Source organism: Fukomys damarensis, unplaced genomic scaffold (genome assembly GCF_012274545.1).
Source record: "Fukomys damarensis isolate Sample0158 unplaced genomic scaffold, DMR_v1.0_HiC HiC_scaffold_37, whole genome shotgun sequence".
NCBI classification, from domain to species: Eukaryota; Metazoa; Chordata; class Mammalia; order Rodentia; family Bathyergidae; genus Fukomys; species Fukomys damarensis.
Genome location: NW_022900949.1, coordinates 36397830 through 36422466, shown reverse-complemented (window position 1 = coordinate 36422466; position 24637 = coordinate 36397830). Strand labels below are relative to the sequence as shown.

Sequence of the window (24637 nt, the reverse complement as noted above, 5' to 3'; positions counted from 1 at the left end):
AAAAAAAAAAAAAAAAAAAAAAAAAAAAAAATCTGTGCTCTAAGTAATAGAGTAGTCACATTCGTTTTGAGGTGCATTAAAATTACCATCTGTCATCAGTGACAATGTATGACTGGTCTCTATTGGATCATGACATGATAATGAACCCCATGAAACACTGGGCTTCTCCGTACTCAAAACAGGCAGTCTCGGGCTGTCATAAATGTTTCTTAATTAATTTTATTGGTACATTTAATGTATATAATATAATGACATTCACTGTTGGAAATCTGTACCTTTGCACAATCAATCCTGGTTCTTATTTTTTCCCCATTCCCCTGTTCTCCCTTCAACCCCTCCTTCCCTCCTTATCTACAAAGACTTTGTTTCCATTATTTTTCATTTTCTCATATTAATTCCATTCTCTTCTTTCCTTATGTCATAAGCATTTGAATAATCACTGTCATAAAGGAATAAAATGGAAAATGCATTTTAAAGTTTTAATTACTTTAAAAAGAATATATAGATGATATCCAAAATGTATCACTTCAACATGAAAATAGTTTATAAAATCAACAAAATATTTCTATATTTTTTTCAAACTATTAAAAATCCAGTATGTATTTTCCACTTACAGAATATCTCAGTCTGGGTACTAAATTTTTAATGGAACTATCTGATTGATATTAGGTTTCCCAAGACTTACAGTTGAAAAAATATTGGATTCACAGAACCAAAATGTTCCAAAAATAGCTTAAATGTTTTTAATAATTGAAAAGTGTATATACTTTTAAGTTTCAAAATGAATTTACTGAGATTAAATACTATAAAACATTGAACACTTACTCACTGGGCACCACTGCCAATGCTCAGTAGCAGTGGCTACCACCTTGACCAGCACTGACTGGATCAGTCTCTGTCTGCATCACCTCTTCAATCTAAGCCAAGTGTGTCAAGCGTCATTGTGATTTATACTTGTGATAGTCCCTCCTCAGGAAAAGATAATGGAAGGTGTCAGAGCTGATCATCTAGGAGGGGGGCGGATAGGTGACCACTTGTCAACTGGACCTCATGAACAAAGCCTTAATTCTTTTATAGCTGCAAATACTGCAGCTTGAAGCTATGAGCACAGATAGGAGGGAAAGAGAGATGGAAGAGATGGCAACCCTTCAGGTTGATGATAGCATTTGCCAGCCTTGGGGAACCTACAGCACGTGTGCCTTGGCGGGCACTCTGTATCACTGGAAACTCCATGGGTCAGAAGCATAGAAGGTGGGAGAATTTGTAGCAAGTGTTCTTAAACTTCAGACTCACTTGGGAGATGTTACAGATGTAGACTGCAGGGACAGCAGATTCTAATTCTTCTCTAGACTTTGCGGAAGAAAATCTCTTCTCTTACCGCTTTCTGGAGGTCTAGATAGTGGGAAGGGCCTGTGGATTTCCCTGATGGGCCAATGAGCTGTCGCTCTCTAAAACCATTCAGCACGAGGCTGAACTCAGAAATGACACCCTCAACCCACCCCCCATGACTCTGTTTTTCCATTAATGTACCTGAAAAGAATACTGGAGTAAACATAAAAAATAACAATACAAGCCATTTGGCTGCTTTGTCCTTCTTGTTGTCTCAAAGGAGTCAGGGGTGTCTGCATGTTGTGAGTGTGGCCTGGCCACTTCACTGGGTACAAGCCACATGGTGATCTGTGCCAGGCTAGCCCAGTATAAAGATGGCTATTATCCACTGCGTCCTCAGTTCCCCTGTGCTAGTGTCTGGAGGAGATTCAATGTATTAGTCACCTTTGACACATTAACACTGACTCTTTGAAAACAACTATTTCGTTTCCTAACAAAAATCCCCTTGTTTCTGTCATCAAAGAAAATTATGAGCCTACCTTTTAGCAGGTGCATTTATTTTACTTGGTTAAAGGACTGAACACTTTGCATTAATCAACATAAGAGAAAAAGGAACTAAACCATAATTCGCTCTTGTTTCCTTAAATTAAAAATATGGGGGAAGGGAACTGAATACTGGGGAAGACCCCCAAACTAGCAAAATTGCCAGGTATCCAAAGACTACTACCACAGTCTAACTAGAAGCTTAGAGATGTGGTGCTCCCTATGTTTTTTGATTAAGCACAGAAGAACTGATTTTGCCATAGACAAAAATATAACACTAAGTTTTTCATTTATAAAGTTATTTCAAGATGATTTTCTCTTATTAATCCTTATAAAGTCTGAGAAATTATTCTTTTCCAGATTTTGAAATTAAAACACACAGATATTTTTTCCCCAAAGTTACATATGTGACTTTGACGGAGCTGAGACATGAAACAGTATTTTTAGGCTTCACCACACTGTGATTTAATACTCTGGGCTCCGCAGGCATTAAGAGGGTAAGAGGGGACTGAGTCACTGGCATCTGTGACTGCTAAGCTCACTTGGTTAAGGCTCTTCCGACTCCTCTCTCCCTTACCTCTTTGTGTTAATTAGTCACCATGTTTAGTCATTTTAGCCCTTTCATATTTCTTGACTCCATTCCTCCTCCTCCTCAGCAGTGTACAAGTTCACACCGACCTCCGGACATCGGCCACACATCTCCTGATGTTACCATCATCATGCTGCCTCTTGACAGATGGGTCCTCTCTTCCTGACTTGCCTTCCTTCTTTCTTTGTTTACTGGTAGACTTCACAAAATGACTCCCTTCTTCGTTTATAAAATAAATGTCATATTCATTTCTCAGCATTTTGTTAGAAGGGTGGTTCCCTCGAAGGGAAGACTTCCACCAAAAGCTATTCATGTATTATCAATTTCTCAGAAGGTTTTTTATTACCACCAAAGTATGAGTGCTAATGTCTACAGCCTGGAATCTGTAAAACTCACACAAAAATTCAGGACAAATCATAAGTCATAGAAAATTTCATTACAATTGAATATACATTGCTGACCTTCCTCATTGTGATTAAAACCTATCCAATATAGCATGACAGAGACTTGTGGGAGAAAGTAGTCAATAAATCATGTAAAAGTTACAACCCTTCTCTACAGAAATATAGCTCTACATGGGAGGAGTTCTTTGTTCTTAGTTATGAAAAATAAACAAGTAAACATCCTACCATACCAAGGATTCCTGTAGAAAATCAGCAAGAACTGGGCTGGACCTATTTCTGCCGTTGATGGCCCTGTCCCAGGGTGACAAACACAAGCTGTCACTTCTGTCCAGCTGCCCAGCCAGAAGGGCTCATGAAACCAGAAGCTTTCCAGAGTTTTGTGGGCCAAAGAGACATTGCCACACACATGACTCTGATTAAATAAACCTCAGTGAATAAACACCCATGGTGTCTTCCCTTTCACAGTTCGCAGTGAACTTAATTGTGCACCCTTCTGAAACCAAGAAATTATAAAAATGCTAACACATCTACAAAAGAACACAAAATTTTGTAAGCACTGTGACTCACAGCAGAAAATGCATTCACTTAAACACTTTACTATGCTATTTTCAAAATCTCACAAAAATAACAATAGTAAGCTCACAGCTTGAGACATTCCCAAGAGTTTGGAAGATACAAAATCAAAATGAGACCCAAACATAAATACCACACATTGTAACACTAAGAGATTAAAATTTTCATTCATTATCCAAGGGAAATATATCATCATTCACAGATTACAACTAAGGCAAGACACCTAAACAAAAAATCACTGTCATACCTCCAGCCACCTTTAACTATGTGTTAGAAAACACTTTCAGCACATATTATGTCATAGGTACTATCTTCTGACTCATTAGTAAAAACAGACATATTAATAGAAGTTATTTCCCTTTCTGTCTGATAATTCCTGATTAAAAGCTAAGATTTTCCTGTATTTAACTGTCACTTGATGGGCTAATCATGTCATTTTGAGCATTTTCTACTATCTTTTTCTCTTCTAGTCCCTAGTCCCTTCTTTGAAACCAAGAAATAAAGCAGGGAAAGAAGGACATACTTAGAGACATTTTATACCTATAGCATACAGGTCCCGCCTTTCAGAAAGACAAAATGGTGGGCCAGGTTAGAGGGTTATATTTGGCTTAAGTCATTCCTTATCTTGAGACTTTTCATGAAACTTCTAGTCTGTTGCAGAAACTTGAAAGAAGTTGGTTTTCTGTTATTTTATTGCCTATGTGGAAAATTTAATATAAAAGATATTAGGAAAGTAAAAAGCATGTAACGCTGTATTCTTACCCTTTAAGAGACACCTCTTTATCCTCAACTAAGAGGCTGAAGACATCTAGTCTCCTTTTTGGCATGCAAGAATAACTACTCCTATCTTTACATGTATCGTTATATGTATCTTGACTATTCCTATATCTAGTCACCTAGAAAGTGCAGGTTGGATGATGAGATTCAAAAGCAGGATCCACAAGTAAAAACTACAGCAATGTATCAGGAGTATCTTCTATGTACCAGGCATCTCTAACCATTGTACTTTAACACCTCATTTAAATTACAGCCACCATGTGAAGAATTCTAGCTTTTGTTCTTAATATCCAGAAAAAGAAACTGATGATAAGAGAGAATACATCGTTTGATCAAGGGTTAACACCAAAAGCAAGGATTAGACCCCAAGTAATTAACCAAGAGCAGCTGTGCTCTCAGAAATTTTAGTATATAGTTCCCCAAAGAAGAGAGAGAAAATTTAAAGAACAGGTGACAGAAATTCTTCTTTACATGGAGGAAATTTAAAAGTTCCACGTACTCAAATAAAATGAACCAAAAATGTCTATGAGTAGCAGATAAAGAACATTTTCGTGTTGTCATGGTGTCTAAAGTTATATAGTTTTTAAAAGGTAGAAGGGTTTGAATAGCAAGTATCACCTTGGATTTAGTGGTAGCTCAGCCACAAAAGGCTGGCTTACAAGTGATTTGATGCCCTGGACTTCCATTGTTTGTTTGTCTGGTATTGTTTTGTTTCGCTACCAATAGCTATGAAACATACTTATGACTGCAAAAAGTTATTATGATAGAAAAAAAAATCCCCATCTCTTGGAAAATCTCATCCAGAAATGGCTAGAAAAAACAACAACAGCATATTTTTGTGATATTAAAAAATGGGGAGTGAGGATACAAGACCACATCCTCCTTTAAAATCTGAGGCTGTAGCTATGTTGTCTGGAATGAACAATGGTGGCTCATCCAAAAAGAAACTTCTGCTGCCTCTTCTCTGTTGAGGCTGCAGGTTCTTCTCGGGACTTTTTAACAGTCAGCTTATCTTCATCCTTACACTGCTAGAGGCTGGGCATTCAGGGTCTTCTTCCAAGTGACTGGTGACTCTCGCTGCTGGTGCCTGCCACTGAGGCTTGCGGCACTGTCTCCAGCTGGATTGTAGCAAGTGTCCTGTGCATTCAGATCTAGAGTGACTATGAGCAAGCTTAACGCTCACAGAATGAGTTAAAGATTTGGAGGTTTGCGCTGAATTTGGATCCTGTGATGTTTTCTTGAGTATAGAATGAGCTTGGTTTTCACAGCCTTAACCCCAGAATTACAGCATTGAGTCTTTGGCTCCTGTTCAATTTTTTCTTTCCTCACTTTAACAGACCTAAGAAGATTTTGCTGGGATTCTGGTTCATCGGCATTTCATTTCGCACTTTTGACATTAGTTTTGTTACGCTACGTGCTTTGCTGCAACAATTTTCTTCAGAGTATCTGTGCTCCTGCTTTGCTTAGAATAAGTTACAGGTGTTGTGTGTTTGGGTTAGTTTTTTGGCTCTTCACCAGAAACACCACTTGACCGGCTGCTTCTGTCATTTTGAAGGTTTGCTGTCTCCTGAGACATTTGAATACTTTCAATATTATTCAACTGTTTTGAATTTTGGTCAGCATTTTCTAAAATATTGTCTTCTGGTTCAAAGGCATTAGTGTTAGACATATAGAGATTTTGGGATCACCCCGAGCCATTGATCTGGATAACATAAAATGACACTGAAAACAAGCAATTTTGGAAGTAGATTACAAGATTATTTCAGTCTTGTCAGTAGAGGCATGAGTGATTGATATTTTAAAAACTTAAAAAGCAAAATCTGAGGCTGATTCAGTGTTGAATGGAGACTTAAAAGGAAAAGAGCTGAGAAATGGGCACTTGGAAAAGTTGGGAAAAACCCAGAATAATGAAAGCCAGGGTTAAGAAAAGGTTTGAAAAAATGCCAATAAATAAACTTTGATTACACTGGTTTCTAAGCAAATTCTTGTTGTTTAAAAACACGAGTTATATTTTTAAGTGAAATGATAAGCAGTTTTCATAGCGTTTTACACTTTCTGAACTGTACACAACATTCTTGCCTAAATTCCACAACACCCTGAAAACATCTTAAAAATATGAGGCTTTGTGATCATACTGGTAACAAATCTAAATCAGTCTATTAAAAAAATACAGCCTTGATCCATAGTAAGTCACTTAACTATGCAAATATTTCCTTATAAACCAAACACAGAACTTGTCCATGATGGGAAGACAGCAGTACCTTTGAACATAAATGTTTTCATCTAAGTCTAAAGAAAAACATTAAAAGACAAATATTTTGGTATGCATTTTGAAGATTTAAGCAAATAAGTAAATACACGGTAAGAGGAAGGTGATACCATCCCTTTGTAAAGGAGCACATCTCACAGACCAATCTTTGTTTCTGAAATACCATTCTTTAATGAGAGAAGTTTGATATCCTGGGAGAAATGTCTGATCCAACAGCTGTATTGGGGAAGAAAGTATAAGAGGAGCGTTGAGCATCTTGAAATATCATAAAATAAGAAGTGCTCTGGGCCAGGGATTTAGTTTTGTGTCAAAAGTGCAAGTTTGATCCCTGGTACCAAACAAAAAGAAGTGCTCTAAAAATGAGTATGCTATGAATAAAGGGCAAAGGGGCCAACATGAAGAGGCTCATACTGGTCAAATGTAGACAGTTTAACAACAAAAATAAATACCAGAAACTGCAATAAGTGCAATCAAATAAGTATCAGTTGTGATAAATTATCACTCATAGAAATGAACATTCCACAATTCCATAGAGACATAAATTAATAAGTAAATAGGGAAGAGTAGAAAGCTCTTTCTTAAAGAACAATTTTAACTCAAAATGTAGAAAGTAATGAAAACTATTTAAAATTTCCACCTGTCAAATGGTACAGTGGCTAGAGTTTTAGGCAAGAATATCGAATGAGCACTAAAATGTGTGGTTGAAAGTGGGATGAACAAGAGGCAAATCATCTCAAAGTTTCTGTCAATGTGATGCTTATTAAATATCAAAGGGGAAGTGAGCAGTTTTAAAATAAAGAACCCTGGCAGACTTCAATTGAGAATTTCATCCCTAGTAGTTAGTTACACTGGCATCATGTGCTTCATCATGTGACCCAGTGAAAAGGGCACTAATCGCTTCTACTCCTGCAAAATGCACAACCTGGTGTCTTAATCTAATCAGAAGGCAACATTAGAAAACCCAAGGTGACAGCCATTCTCCACGAATGCCACTGCTCTCCAAAAGCTCCAAGGTCTTATATGACATTACTGAGAACCCCTGTCAGACTGGAGGAACCTAAAGACATGACAACTAAATGTCACATGTGTGGGTCATGGATTTAGTTCAGTGGATCCGCCAGCCACCTGCCGCATAAGAGCAAGAACCCGAGTTCCATCCCCGGTACCTAAATAAATAAATAAATGCCACATGGGACTCTTGTTTGCAACTTCCCTAAAATGGATGTGAATGGGAAAACCGATAAAATTTGAATAGGAACTGTAAATTAATTATTATAAATTTCCTGGTTTGATAACCTTAACATGCTATAATATCTAGAATGTTTATATGGGGATAAAATTTTTATTTTTGTTTTAGGTGACTTGTCACTGTTAATGAATATCAAAACAGAAATCACTCTCAAATACAGAATTTTTAAAAATCTATAACAAATGTATTTCCTAAGTCACTGCTTCTCTATTACATTTCTACAAGAGCCTTTTGCGAATAAGAGGAGAAAAGAGGAGCTCATAACAGTTGTGTGACAGTTTGCTCAAACTTTTGGATAATTAAATTGAACTATTTAGTCCACAGCTTCGAAAATTCCAAAAGGAACAGGTAGAACGACCAATACAGCACATCTTGGAAATACAAAACTGAAGAAGAAAGAGGGTTAAATAAACACCATGACCAATCGTACTGAAAGGGATAGGGGAAGGAAAAAATCATGAGAAAGTTTAAATTTTATAGGAAACTAAATAGATAACATTCTACAATAATAAAGAGAAAGCAAAGAAAGAAAGTTTTAAACAGTGGTAAGAGAAAGGATGGAAGCAAGACGTTGAGGAAAAGGCTTATGGCTTTGAAGTAGAAGTAAAAAAGTTGCGCCTGTGGTCCCTACCTCACAGTTGTCTGCTGCTCAGGAGTATCAAATTCACTAGAATCGAAACAAGAAGCATTTGAAACGTCCTGGAACTTGAAGCTGATTCTGTGAGACAGCACTGCAGACACCCAGAGATGCTGGTGAAGATCATCACAGGACAGGGTCTCCATCTGGTGTCGGACCATGTAGCTAGGCAGGGCTTTCATTGGCCCAAAAAGCAAGTGTAGATGCACAAAAAGCAGCTTAGATGGAAAACATTAGTCCTTAGGCCCCACTACCCAACTGTCTACACACACTTCTCCTGGGACCCTAGTTCCTTCAGCCATGCAGGCGTGAACAACCTCCAACTACTGGGGATTTCTAGATAACATCTGCTCTGAAATTGAGCCTAGCTGATTTATTAATAAAAGTAAGTGAATGAGTCGCAGAATAGTAAGTGATAATTAATAGCAGAAGAAATGAATTTCCATTACTCATTTTCAGAATCATAATTTCTGAAATTGATATTCCAAGTCAAACAAAAACTAACAGAGGAAATGAAAGAGAATGAAGCTTATTTTCTCAGAGCTAACTTTAAATGCAAAATTTCACCATACTCTTCATCAATGAGCCAAAAATATTTATAATCTAAAACCAATCACAATGAGAAAGTTATCAATTTAAAATTAGTCTAAGAAATCACCGTTTTAACCAGTCTACACTCCCACCAGCAGTGGAGCAGGGTTCCTCTTTCCCCACAGTCCCACCAGCATTTGTCATTGGTTGATTTCATGATAGCAGCCATTCTTTCTGGGGTGAGGTGGAATCTCAGTGTTGTTTTTATTTGCATCTCTCGAATGACCAATGATGTTGAATATTCTTTCATACTATTTCCACTTCTTTGTCTGAGAAATGTCTGTTCATTTCAGATGCCCATGTGGGAGGGTAGACTGGTGCAACCACTATGGAAATCAATATGGTGATACCTCAAAGAACTAGGATTACAGGTCCCATTTGACCCAGCTATCCCCCTGTTGGTTATCTTCCCCAAAGAATTAAAAGAATCATACCACAGTGATATATGTGCACCCATGTTCATAGCAGCACAATTTATGATAGCTAAAACTTGGAATTGCCCATCAATAAGAGACTGGATAAAGAAAATGTGGGTGTTTTATACAACGGAGTACTACTCAGCCATAAAGAATGAGAAATTTGAGACATTTATTGCTAAATGGATGCACATTGAGGTGATAATCTTAAGTGAAATAAATAGGACACATGTGTAAATACTGAATAGCTTCTCTAGTATGAGAAAGTGAAGGTGTAAATAAGGACTAAAAGGTATAATAGATACTGTGAAATAGGAAGAAAAGGTTCAAAGGGGAAGGGGAAGTGGGAGGGGCAGGGTAAAAGAAAGAGGGGAATGAATTAATATGAGAAAAAGAAAAAATGGAAACAAAGTCTTTGTAGATTGGGAGGGGTGGAGGAGTTAAAGGGAGGGCAGGGGAATGGGGAAAAATAAGAACCAAGATGGATTATGTAAAGGTGCAAATTTCCAATGATGGACATCATTGCACTGTATATCTTAAATGTAGCAATAAAATTAATTAATAAAAAAATCAGTTTCCACTTGATAACTTGCAAGATATTTACTGTCATATTTGATTTAGTCAAAACTTTCCAAAGGATGAAGCAGTAAGGTAAGTGATCAACCAACAATACCGAGTTTTCTATCAACCTTTATAAATAGCAATCACAGGTGAAAAGTAAGAGTTAATATCACTGCATAAGAAAGAGTTCAACTAAATGAACCTAATAAAGCAGAATAGAATTTGCAGGAATAAGCACTTGTAATGGATTACAAACGTAAACATCTTTAAAACTCTGAGATTCTTAGAACAATATGGGAAAAATTAGGGGGAAAATGAGAAAAATTAAAAATGGAAACAAAGTCTTGTAAATAGGGAAGGGTGAAGTGGGTGAAGGGAGGACAGGGTTATGGGGGGAAAAAAGAACCAAGATACATCATGTAAAGGTACAAGACCCCAATGAAGAATGTAACTGTACTGTATACCTAAAAAGTACCAATAAACTTAATGAAAAAAACCAATATGGGAAAAATTCACTAATAATTTATACAATTATTGAATCTTTTATAATGTCATACCCTATAAGCTGTTTAGGGGCGAGGCTTTTCAAACAAACTGTCAAATGCAGTACTAGTTCACAAGTGGCCATTTACCACAAGCAAAGTCTGTCTGTGCTCAGAGACCTGTGAGAGATAAGCACACAACCCCTGAGGATCTGGGACTGCCAGACTGCCACCTTTCCCACAGCTGTCGGACTACAGCCCCTTAGAATCAAATGAAGCCTGATGCTTCCCTGACTCTTGTTAAAATCTATTAGAAGGCACAATTTAGTCACTCAAAAAAGGGGCAGGGAGACAGATTCACATGTGACTGCGTTCTAAAGAGTTTTGTGGAAAACTAACCAGAGAATACCATGAAATTTCGAGGAAAAGGAACTCCCGAATCAAGAAAAAGCATCTACTACCTTTGTTTCTAATCAAAGCTTATCATTAAGATGAAAATGTAACATTGTCCTGTCGAAGCAGTTTAAAAGAGACCAAAACTGATTGTCCTCCAAGTCTGTAAACGGTCTGGTTACACTCTATGTATCAGCATTGGTATGAGGAATCAGTCTCCAATTTCCTAAACAGTCACTGGGCCCGGCCACTGACAACCTTGGCAAACTGTATCAAAATGTAATTCAGCACATCTCAGACTAATGTGAAATATTGCCAGTGGTATAATCACTTCTACTCTGAAATATATATTAATTTATTCTCACTGTCCTTCTCTTTTCCCCTCTACTCCCACCACCTCCAGGCCTATGGTAGTATGACCTTTACACATCTTCCCCTTCTGAATTATTTTAGCATTTTTGCATCAATAACCCAGCCCACAAACGATATCATATGCTAACTACTTAGCACTTTCATAAGACAGTGCCACAAAATTTTATTTTACATAATGACCATTTGTAAGAGCTTAAGAAAAACCTATTATGTCAAATTAACAGAAAACAGCAGAACAAGATGTGCTGCTATTACCACTGTTACATGTTTGGTCAGCATGTGATTGGCACAATACCTATGTACTAACCTTCAGGAACGACTAATAATATTGATTCTGGCTTTTGAAAATGTACGAGGTGCACTCAAGAAACACAGTGTTTAAGTTTAAGACTTATTACAGTAAACGCCATATTGCCATTCATCCTCAGAAAGCTCCCCCTCTCATGGAGCACATGACATCTTTCTTGCCACTGCTGAAACAGCTCTGGAAGTCCTCTTTCGTGTTCTCAGTTGGTGTCCTGGCTGAAACTGAATTCAGAACTGACTCGTGATATTTCCCTTTCGTGGTCATTTTCCCTTCGGCACAGAGCCGGAAGTCACACAATGGCAGACCCAGTGAATACGACGGACGAGGACATACTGTGATGCTTTCCTGAGCCTGCCTTTCTGCTGGACCGCACGCAGCGGCAGCGTTCTCTGTATTTCTTCTGATCACGCCTAAAAAGAAAAACACTCAGGAAAGAGAACTTCTAGAGCTGCTTCAGAAAGTGGCCAGAAAGATGGGATAAGCATGTTTCATGCAAGGAGGAGGATTTCAGGGGGATCCATGGCAATGTCTTTAACAAATGTTTACATTTAAACATTCACTGTATTTTTCCGTCACCTGCCTATGTCAGAAGCGGAGTCCCGGATGCGACACCACTTAGCCCTCAGCAAACGTCTGAGAAACTCTATGCATTCTTTTATTAAGATTTGAAAGTCACCTTGTGTTTCTGCGACTCATCCTGCACTCTGAAGCGGGATGTGGAAAGCACAGCCGGTATCTCCTAGTCCCTGTACCAAGGCCATTTAACTCCCCCTGAACAGTGTGCAACACGCAGCTGCACCGTGGGCCCCGCAGTCTCCGGGCTGTTTGTCTTTCCCCACTGCAGACGGGAGTCCCTCGGAGTCATCAAGCCCCAGCCCCCGGCGCATGGCACTGGAACTAAGGAGACTCCGTGGAATGTTTCTCAAATTAAACAGCCTGGGAAAGTAGTGTGAGCAGAGAGATAATAAAAGCGCTGGTGAGAGAGGCATCGCCTGTCCCCTGATTTACACAGCAGTCCCCACAGTCTGAATTCTTTCTCTCTCTCCTCTCACTTGCCCCAACGGCTATGTGGCCAAGGCAGTGCTTACAGAGTATTCTTTTGTTTTTGTATTTTTGCTTTTGGCACGAAATTTCTTTAAGTATTAAATATCTTCAGGCTTGCTTGTTTTCCAAAGTATGAAGAGCATAAAATAAGAGAACAATGTGTGATCATTGTGTTGTGTGAGAGTGAACGGAATGAAAATTAATGGTGCACTGAGAATATTCAATGTATAGTGAATGAATGCAACAAAACTGATATTATTACAAGGAATATCAAAAGAATTAGCTTAAAAGTACAACCAGAAAATATTATCGTGCATCTTGATGTTCATGTAATACATGTTTCAGATGCGTTTAGGGTTAATCTAAGCTCTGCAAAACTATTCCTGGAGTCTAATGTTCCCATGCCTTAGGTATGTAATAAATTTTATGTATTCTTTTTCCATATAAAAATTTAAAATAGAGATATTAGTTACATATCCACTTGCTCTTTTTAAAACTATACATCTTATCTCATAAATATGTACAATTATTATGTAATCATTAAAAAAGAATTTTTAAAGCATCAAAATTTTATATTTATAAAGTAAAACTGGAAGTTTATTCAGTAAATTCTTTGTAATCTGATACATTTTCCTCTATAATAAATTGCTTTAAAATAATCCTATTCATAGGATTTTTATAAATTGAGAATTAAATGTATTACTCCCACTGAATGAAAAATTATGCACAAAATGTACACTTACTTATACTAATATGCTTTCATTCAATATTTATAAAGATAATCCTACTTACTATAGTTAAAAAAAGTTATCCTAGTCAATAGAGCAATTTTAAATACCTGCCTAAGTGAAATTTTAGAGTGCAATTCAGACTTACAAATTAGAGTTTAGAATACAATTCAGACTTAGAATTTAACTTAATAAAAATATTTAATCTAATATGTGTAGAGGTATAATAAGTCCTAATTCAATAATAAAAATCAGAAAAATCAGCAGTGCTTTGCTTAGTATTAAACAAAGCCAAGTTCCCCTCCAATCTGAGAGCAGTAGAGATGTTCTGGAAAAAGGACTGGCTCAGCGTGTGCTATCCTAAGCCAACCCAGACAGCACAAGGCCATCACAAGAACACAGGAGGCCAGGGGAGGGACCGGAAGTACCCCTGACCCTTAGTATCTAGGGTAGAGCTGTTAAGAAAGTGATATTTTTTATGTTACAAAAAGGAATCTATGCATTTAATGCTTTAATCACAACTCCTATTTGAACACAAGAAATGTGGAATATCATTGACAGAAAGCTCTGGGAGCTGTTTCATCATTGAAAATGAGGCTGTCCTCAAGAAGCCAATAACTTCTCAAGGAATGATTCCTAGTTTGTCCTCAAGTTATATTTGCTCACCGGACTAACAGCCAAGATGTTCACTGCTTTTCCTACTGCACAGTCAATATATAGTGCAGAGAGCTGGGGGCTGTTCTCGCACATGCACTGCAAACACCAGTTGTCATCTAAGAATAGACAGTGTTCACATGTGTGTTACGGCAATGGCAGAAAATGCATGGCTTCGTTTTCAATTTCCCGGATGATTCTACAAAATACGAAGGCAAAAATCTTTTAACTTAGCTTCTCAATGGAAATGCTATTGGCATTTGGGGATGGAAAATCCTTTGTAGAGAGTTTATCACACACACTCCTCAGCACTAAACACCAAGAGTTTCACACAAACATTCTGATCACCTTTACTCACTTTCAAATTTCCTGTTTATGAGTAGAATTCTCATCTCTCTCTCTCCAGAGCCAACAGCTGATGAAAACGAGGATGCTGGCACATGCAATGTGTCAGAAAAAAGTCACACTAAACTTTATCCGATTATGCATGTGCCTTCCAGGTCCTCATCCCGTTCTAAAATTACATATCTCTTTCTCAGAGCCCTACCAAATAAATGCACACAGCCACATTCTTATCAAAAGCACTCAAAAAGAAACCACATTTGGTCACAGACTTTTCCAGTGCCATAGCATCCTCAGAAACAATTTACTGCAATACCCTAACTTTATAGATCAGGATGATACTGCCCTAAATTAAGTGATTTGCCTGAATTCACAGGGGCTAATTAATACCACTAGTAAGCAAATAGAGTCAGGACCCTCTCAGCCCTCTCCCCATGTCCTTCCCACTCCTCTCCAACTCCAAAATGCAAAATAAATGACTTTTTAAGGCATCTCTAAAGAGACTTTTAAATATGAAGTTTTACCTCTAATAAATCAAAAGGTGGACTTTCTTACCCCTCTAATGTGCTTCTTGCAACTATTCTGCCCTTAAAAATACTTTCACGTATCACTAAGAACAAACTTTTGGAGAAAAATAATATATACCTATTGAAAATTTGCCTTCCAAAAACCCAAGTTAAATTCTGTAATGGAAAAGAAAGGCTTCAGGTCTTTTCTAGTGAATCTGGATGCTGTATTTTCAAAAGGGATATGTTTGAGTATTAAAGTAAACATATCGGTCAATCATAAACCACATGCAACAGTTAAAAACACCACACACTAGGAAAAAGGGCAGGTCAGTTCAATATTACATGGACCTTTGTAAAGTAATAGGATGCAATTAATACATATTTTGAACACATCCATTATTTTCTTTAAGAGGAAAAATGTCAGTCTACAAATTTATATCACTTTCACTTTTACCACAAAGACTTTTTTAATAAGTGTTATTATCAAATTGACTAGGTGGCCCATATCTTACCTGTATGAGCTTTACAAAATAAATATTTCAATTACTAAAATGCTGACTGTGGTTTTTCTAAGTTCTTAATGTAATTCCTAATTTTGCAGCTGTTCAGGCATCTGGACTATTATCATTAAAATTCTTGAAATTGATACTCAAGGCTCAGAGATACATACAATGAATTTTAAGGTTTTATTTTGCAGTTCTAAATGAAAGCACAGAAACTAAGCATTTAATGTCTTTCTAAAAATAAACAAGTTGACTTTGTAAGACTTACTGACCTATACTATGAGTAGGTACTTTGGAAAATCAAGGTAAACAATTGTACAAATTAAAGCTACACAGATACTAGGCAGCATTCTGCAGAGAATTAAAATCTTTAGTTACTACAAGATTGAAAGATACCTTAACCCCTGGTAGGCATTAGATGTGCCTTTTCTAGCTTTGCCTTGGTTTGCAAATGCCGCCTTTGAATCACACATGAACCTCAAATTTCAGTGTAATTAGAACCACTTGGAGGGCTTGGTAACATGGAAATTCTGGTCCCAGGTAGGGTGCAGCAATTTGCATTTTGGGGAAAGAAAACAATGCCACTGGTCCTGGCACCACACTCGAGAACTGTTACCTTAAAGGATTTTTAAAATACATTTTTATTGTAATTAATAACCAGAAGTACAAGTTTCATTTCTCTGCCCTGTCCACATATACACAGCTCAAGACTTACTATTTGAAAAACACTGCTCACCTTTCTTGCTTTCATCATTTAACTTAGTAACTGTTGGGTTGTATTGATATTTAGCAGATGCCTGACACCTTCGCAGGGACTGCTTCTTTCCAAGCACTTCTCACTACATAAATTAAAGATTCATAACTCTATGGAGTGGATATTTATAAAGGCCCATATCTGCAGAGGGAAAAAACATTGTTCAAGTCAATCAATGCAACTTGCCCGAGGTCCCAAAGCTTAAGCATATCTGGGCTAAGGTGGAACACAGATCTAACCCCAGATTGGAAGAGGGAAAGTTGCTCCCTAAGAGTGAGATGTTTTACTTTGAATCTCAGAACTACCCCATAATGGCTGTGTGACTTGAGGCAAGCTATTAAGCATTTTTTTTTGGGGGGGTACCAAGGATTGAACTGAGGACCTTGCAAGGCAGGCACAGTGCCACTGAGCTAAATCCCCAGCCCTATTCAGCCTCTTTGAGCTTCAGTTTTTCCCAGCCAGAAAAGAGATACACTGACAGGACCTATCTGAGTTCAGTGAAGATTAAATGTGACAAGTTTTGGGCATGATTAGCAGGTACTAGGGCTTTAATAATTGTTATCTATTATTACACAAAAACTGAATTCTTCCCTTTATCTTCCCTTTTCAGTCGCCATCACCAAAGAAGTTATCTTTTTCAGTTCTATTTCAGCTTTTCAAGTTGAGTCTCTGACCCAAGAACTGGGAGCCACTTGCTCTTTCTTTTCTCCAACTCCTTTATTGCTCTCAGTCTCCCTATAGCATCAGTCCCCTTGTCTGGGAATTAAGCTCATGTCTGGTACAGACCTCTGTATCTCCATGCACAGACCTTTCCTGTTCACCTTTCACCAAAAAAAATCAAGCCTGGTCAGGCTGGTCATTTCAGATGGATTCTTCTCAAGCCTCATGGTAGAGTCTCATTTCTCACAAGAGAATTGTGATAGCATTAACCCATCCCAGGCTCCCATAGCAACACCACAAGAATGCTGTCATTAAAAAAGACCTGCAAGCAAGCTCCAGGACAAGTCATGGAAATTATTTGGAGACCAGGCTGGGTCAGTATGATATGTCAAACCAATGAAACTCAGACTATGATTCTACACTTCTTAATTGGAAAGCACTGAAGGGTACATAGTAAAAATGGAAGGGTGTTGGATTATTTAGATTTATGTAGATATGATTATGATTCTCAAGTCTATATTGCTTACAAACTGCATTCTTTAGTTCTCTGAACCTAAAATATCCTGTATAATAGAAATGATAGTATTTGAATAAAGTATAAATAGATTACTGCTGGAGTAATTCTAATTACTTCTACACTTAGACATAATGTATGTAAAAACATCTCATGGGTTGTGCGACACTTAGTAGGTACTTAGAGACTTGAAAAAAGAAACATTTTAAGACAAAGTAGAAGATGTTTATCTCCTTTTAGAAATTGGAACAATTACTCTATTCTTTAAAAGTTCAATTTGATGGTCAGCAAGCAGCCCTAACCACAATCCCACAAACCTTGCCTTATTGATAAACTATTTTTAAGAAAAAGATTTTTTATCCTCCATTTCTCAGAGAAATCCACCAGAGAGTTCTTCTATATATTCTCACAAAAAAACATGTTTTAAGTACCTAGTTACTAAGATTTCATTTTTCTTTTAATATTCTTAGAAACATAACATTTGGGGACCAGGATATTTTTCTCTATCGGGGAGTATGTTACAGTTTAGATCTAAAATGTCTCCAGTCGTCTATGTGTTCAGAGGTGGGGTTTTTAGAAGCTGATTCAATCATAAGTGATGCTATATTTATCAGAAGATTAATCCACTGATGAGTTTATAGCTGAATGTAGTATTAGGAGGCGATACTTGGTCAAGAAGGTAGGTCACTGGGGGCGTGACCTGGTAGAGTGTATTCTTCTCCATCACTCCCTTCTCTTTCTTTCTTCCTTTTCCCTCCTGTCTCCCCTTCCTCCCTCTCCCCACCCCATCTTAGCTGCTGTGGGATGTGAGAAGTTCTCCTCTGCCATGCCCTTCTGCCATGCCAATTTAGCATCGGAGCCAACCAGCTATGGACTAAACCCTCTGAAACCATGGGCCAAGTTAAACAACCTTTTTCTAAATTGTGGTCATCAGATATTTATCCCAGGGACAGAAAAGTGACGAAAATAGAAAACTGGTAAAGAGAAGTAGGGTTTTGTTATAACTGTAGTTGACCATATGGTTCAGAAGCTTTGAAACTGATTGGCAGGGAGTGTAGAAAAGTTTGGAGATGCCATGTAGGGAAGCCTTAGAATGTTGTAAGCAAGAGATTAATGGGAGATGGTGATGGAACCTCAGAAGATGAAAATGCTGACAGGAACGCAGACAATGCAATGGCCAGGCTGATAAGGTTCAAGTTGGGAATGAGGACTCTATTGGAAAATGAACTTGGGTTAGAAATTTAGCTCAGTGGTTCTGCCGCCTGCCTCACAGGCACAAGGTCCCAAGTTTGATCCCTGGTATCCACAACAGCAACAAAAAAGAAAAGCAAATGTATTAGAGGTCATATTACATTCAAGCAAGCCACTTGTTTTGTGTTAATCTGAATTTAAAGGTGGTAGGTTAATTAAACTGGCAGAGAAAATTTCAAGGCAGTCCAAAGTTCAGGCTGTGCTATGGGTATTTCTGGCTGCTTTTAGTCAAATCCACAAAAAGCAGAGCAAGAAGTTATGAAAATTGTGCATCTTAGTCAGAAAGAAAGGGCAAGTAAAATTGGAGCCAAGAAAAGTTGTTGTTGAAAACAATAACGCCTTTAAAAAGAAACCAGGTATTTTGTACTGGAACAACAGGAAAGATATCTTTATGGCATCTTGAGAATTGACCAGATAACACTCACTGCAGGATCTAGGGTGTAAAAGATTAAACTCCTAATTTAAAACTTTGCTTTGACAAGAGTCCCAGGGTATTCCACTCATTCGGGGATGCAGGAGGAAGTAAAACCTTGAGTTCAACCATGCAGGCTTTCAGAGGCTGCATACCCATGGCACAAGCAGACCAGGATACTTCTTGAGCTAGCAGCAGATCTTATTGTCATCCATGGTGCTTGTTTTCCAGGCTAGCGAGAGTTATAGAATCACTGAAGTTTCTACCCAGATTTCAAAAGGAGGCCTGCAAGGCCAGGCAAAAAAAGTGTGTGACGGGGTCACAGTCCCTGCCAGGAACCCCTGAGAAAGTGACATATGAGGCTGTGAGAGTGAAGGGGAAAGTTCAATTGAAACCCCACCCCAGAAGTTGGAGATACCTAAAACTTAGATTGTCTGCTGAGGAAAGCTGCAGCAGCAAGCAGAACCAGCCCAAAAGAGAAGCCATGTGTGCTGTAATCAACAAGGCCATAGGGGTGGGACTGCTCAAGCCCTTTGGATCTCAAGTCTTATCACACACAAACAGCTGCAGGTGCTAGAGATGGTGGCACAGGACCTAATGATTGCCCTGCAGATTTTCAATCTTGATTTGGTTTGATTCCTTTCTGTCCTTCTACTTCTCCCTTTTAGAGTGGAAATATTTACCCTGTGCCATTTTGTGTTAGAAGTATTTAACTTTCTTTTACATTTTTACAGGGACTCACAGTTAAGAGCTTTCCTTAAATCTAAGAAGAGGCTGGACTTGGACTCTCCAGCAATGCTGGAATTGTTAAGACTTTGGCCACTCTTGAAGACAAACTAAATTCAATTTCCATAATGAGATGGACATGAGTTTTTGGGGAGTGAGGGACAGAATGTTATAGTTTGGATCTAAAATGTCCCACATGTACAGTATGGGGCTTCTGGCAGGTGACTGGACCATTGGATCATCAGGGTGCTGTACTCAGCAGTGAATTAATCCATTGACAAATTCATCGCTGAATGTGCTGTTAGGAGGCACACCCTGCTGAGGAGATAGGCCAGTGGAGGTGTGACCTGAACATGTATTTTTGTCTCCCCCCCTTTCTTTCTTCTCTCCCTCCCTCCCTTCTTCCTTCATCCTGGGTGCCATGAGGTGCACAGCCTCTGCCATGGCCTTCTGCCATGCCATTTCTGTCTCGGAGGCAATCAACAAAAGACTGAATCCTCACCTCCTTTAAGTTGCAAATATTGAGTATTTTGTCCCAGTGATGGGAAAGTGAGTAGCACAGTGCCTGGAATGTTTCAAGGAACTACATTGAACAACATGCAAAGTATTATTGGCTCTAAAATACCAGAGTAAAACTACGCAACAGAAATTTATGAATACTTAGCTAAATGCCTAACAAGGTTAAAAAGTACAAAATGAGGTAATTCCATCTAAATCTATAGTGTAAAGTGAGCTTAGTTGAGGGCTATAAGCATCCTACGTACAAAAGGGTAAGGATGAAAACCATATCCTAAGAAAACCTCAACTAGGGTACAGGCAAGCATCTAATATAGTCAGCTTCTGGGATGACAACCCAAAAGGTGAAACATGGTGATTTCTTAGCCTCTCTTCTTTAGAAGAAACACTGGTTAATCAGAAGAGGCATATTTTATAAAATGCCTAGCAGTAAAAGCCAGGATAAATTTATCATGTAAATCCTTCTAAAAAGAATATTAAATTTTATAACACAAAAAGCCAAGATATTTTCCATGTAGCCTATCTCTTCCATATTTACGCAGTTTTAAAAAGAAAGAGTATTATATTAAAGCATAGAGTAATGACGACATTTTAACAGAAAGGTATTGTAGAACGAGTAGGGAACCTAATTTCTGGTTACATAACTTGACAGAGATCAAGAGCCTGAAAAAATTAGAGGAATAAGTGGTTCGGTTACTATTCTTAAATATTAATGCCTGTGCTTGCAGGCTTCCCACAGATGCTGAAGGAGTAACTTGAGCTGGAGGTCCCTAGCTAGTACCTGAAACACAAGTATTACGCATTCTTGATTGAAATATTACCCTGTGCTGAATACCAAATAAGCAAGTGGCAAAGGTAACACTGATCTGCAAACAAAATGAGCCCAACTGTATTTTGGATCAAATGAAGTAAAACCACTTTTCTACACATTAGGTAATAAATATCACTGGAGTCAAAGACAATTTTTTTTTAGGAAGAAACTTTAGATTTGCTTCAGTGCTCAATGGAGATGAAAAGAAACTCAGCATAACAAAAAATCCTTCACATGAAAGAAAGTACCCTTCTAAAATTCCTCCTTTCTTTCCACTGCCATATTATCCTGTAATTAGATCTGATTTCTTCCAGCATTAACACTCAAGGTAATTATTAAATAACAAAAATTAGTATATTAATGTCATCTGATTAATTAAGACTGTTGCCACTACCATGGGTAGTATATTCAAACTTAACTTCATTATTAGTCTTCTTAGGTAAACCTATGACCTCTCACTGGGATTTGATAAGAGTACAAATTTTACAGTATAACATAAAAAAATTGTAGAAAATGCAATTAATTACCATTAAACTCAAGTATATTTTATAATTTCCAGAAGGAAAAGATTCCACCAGTAGCTTTCCTTTTGCTTTGTTTTGATTTGCTTCAAAATTGCAAAAGCATAATATTTTATCTATTGTAGGGATGAAATAGGCATGCATGGGCTGGTCTAGAAAGTCAGTTATGCTTTGGAGAATTGTTACACTTGGAAAATAAACTCTGATTCCATATGGACTTTTTCAAATGGATTGTTGGTATATAATTATATGCAGAAATTGAAGTCCCCCTGTACTTTATTCATTTGTGAATTCACTTGATCATTTATTTTTTAAAAAATTATCTACTATGTTTCAGACACTGGGCTGGGCACTCAATTACAGGTGACTGCCCCACCATCAATAAACCATTTCGGAACCTACAGAAGTTGGCAAGTGGAAGGAGGCACATAAAAATTCTGAAAATGTAGTTGTGAGCTGCGTAACACTGCAGTCCACAGTGGACTGCATTCATGAGCACAATCCCATAGGTTACATTATAGCCTATGGGTATAGTAAGCTATATCAGCCAGGTTTTTGTAAGTACCTGCTATCTGTCCACCTGATGGAATCACCTAAGAAGCACTCCTCGGAACACCTGCTGTTAAATGATGTCTGAATGTAACCACTCAAATTATGACAAAAACACAGGGCAGCAACAAGATGAAATCATTGATTCTTCCCAAATGGAACTGGGTCAATTTTCCCAAAGGAATTTGAAGTTCATTTGAAGGGGGCTATCCAGAATCCAGAGGGACTTTCCAGGCAAGGGGGGAGCATTCCATAAAAATGAATCCATGAACAAGAAATCAGAGTGTGAATAGGAAGATGAAACAAAAAAGGAAGGCTTTGGAAGAACTTTTAGACAATGTTCTGAAGAGTTCAAAGTTAATATTCTAAATTTTTGGGATCTCACAAAGTTTTTAAAACAAAAGCCTGACACAATCAGATCTGTGCTTCATAACGAGTCATTGTACCAAGCAACCATTGGGTGTAGATGCTGATTAAAAGCACACATGTACACAATAACTTCTGAATATTCTTCTTCGTGGTAATCATTCCACTTCCAAATGTGCTTTTACTTAGCTGTTGAAACCAGCAGAGATTTTTACAGTTTCAGTTCATAGAGCAAAGACAGATGCATTGCCATTGCAAGATTCAATGTGCAGCTCTGGATCCTTACATGAAGGGCATTAACTTCACAGCTAAGTCAACCACTTACAATTTCATTTTAAAATATCTTTTCCCATCTGGGAGACATCTTGATCTTTTAGTTATAGCTTTAAGAGTGAACAGGCATCTCTTCATTGAAAATCTTTCTTTTCTTTTTTTTTTTTTTCTTAGTACAATGTGCTCCATGTGGAATGGATGTGTGGGGTCCTGATTATCACCAGTAGACTCTACACAACTGGGCCCTTCCTACTGGGCTTCAACTGAGGTTCCATTCACCTCCCTCATTGCAGTTTTTCAAAACATTCACTTTGTCAAAGATCAAAATATGGCAGAAAAAAGGAATGAGAATACCGATGCAACTCATTTTTCACTACCAGCCCAAAATGCCAGAGAAAAATAATCTTGGGTGACTCAGATGATGTTGCAGCACTGCTTGGACTCAGAGTAGGACACAAATGTGTGGCTGAAGTTCACAGAAGTGGGACCTGCTTCAGCCTGGAAAGCCATCCCAGACACTAACAGGGCAAGAAAGCAGACACTTCAGTGGGCCAGTAGGTCACAGTGAGACTCGAAGGGCACTGTTAGTAAACACCACTAGGCTTTGGTCCAGGCAGCAAGTAATCATACTCAAACTACTCAACTACTCATGGCCACCTGCTGTACATTTCACCCCCACTCATTACCCTGCCCAGTCCAAGATCACACAGGAAATAAAGCCCATTGATCCATGAAAGCTCCTAGAGCTTTGACCATTACTATCCCAAGCAAAAGATGAAAGGATCTCATTAGGGATTTCAGCCAAAAACACCTTTACACTGTAATCTATGTTCTTATCTGGAAAAGGCGTGGTTACTTATTTAGCAATGGATTTTTATTTTTTCCTGAAGAATTTAATTTTTCCCCACTTACTACTGGTTTGTATTTTCAAAATAGTTCAAACTCACAGAAAGTAGAACCCAAAAGAATATTACAAAGAAACCACTTTTATCTCAAAGTTACAACTTTACAATGAAGTAATAAAACCAGGTATAGTAATACATCTGAAAGTCAAGGACATAAGAGCTTTGTATGCACAAAGAATTTCAGATTCTTCTTCCTGGTATAATTCTACATAAATATTCCATCCACACACCCCAAACTAAAGTCCAGATCTGAAAAATTCACAGTTTACCCTACTGGCCACTTAAAGGCCTATCAACTAAGAACGTGTGTGATAAGGATGTTATTTATTTTAGAGGTTTGTCAATATCTTGGTCCTCCACAGTGTTGAAGGCAGAATCTCTAATGACTTAGTAAAGATGTCTAGAGAGAACAAATCCCTGACTTGCTACCTGAGAGACAGGCAACCTGGGAGATTAAAAAGTGGAGTTTTACTATTTGGGTCCTCTTAGAAGTTTGTATCTCTCGAGAAGAGGAAGTACTAAGAAATTTAAAAGATGGAATGAGATCTTGACAGAACAAATGCAGCTTTATACTTGTTTTCTGGCTTTCTCTGACATTAGTTGTGATTGTTTGATGTTTTTACAATGCCCAGTTTAATACTAACAACCTACTTGCCCTTAAGGGCTGGCTTTTTGTTTTAATTAGAATCAGGGAACACACTGTACCAATCTGTTTGTCCATCTCAGTAATTGAGGAAAGTTGTTAAACTCCATTGCAAATGTCTTTGGATTTCAATTAATTTGTCTTACTTAGTAGACACAGCAACACATAAATCCTTCACAACTTTATATTTCAAATACTTAGCATGATTTCTTTCTTTCTTTTTTCAGAATGAGATGAGAGACTGATGTCTTAGAAGCTTCTAAAAGAGTAACATCAAATAAAATATAATGAAAACAAATTGCTTGGAGATGACATTTGAATTGAAACAGATACAGACTAGAAGGAAACCTGGGATCCCTATTATGAGTCGATATGGAAAATCCAATATCTCTAAGGAATTCAGAGTAACTTAATCTCCTTTCTAAAAGAAATGTAATCTGAAGTGTTTTTTTTTATGAGAACAT

The 24637-nt window shown here is 37.8% G+C and overlaps 1 protein-coding gene across 2 annotated transcripts in view; it reads right to left on the bottom strand.

Moving 5' to 3' along the window:
- The window catches only part of Arhgap24 (Rho GTPase activating protein 24), a 629612-nt gene that overhangs the window by 395359 nt on the left and 209616 nt on the right, over positions 1-24637 (bottom strand). The window lies entirely within an intron of this gene.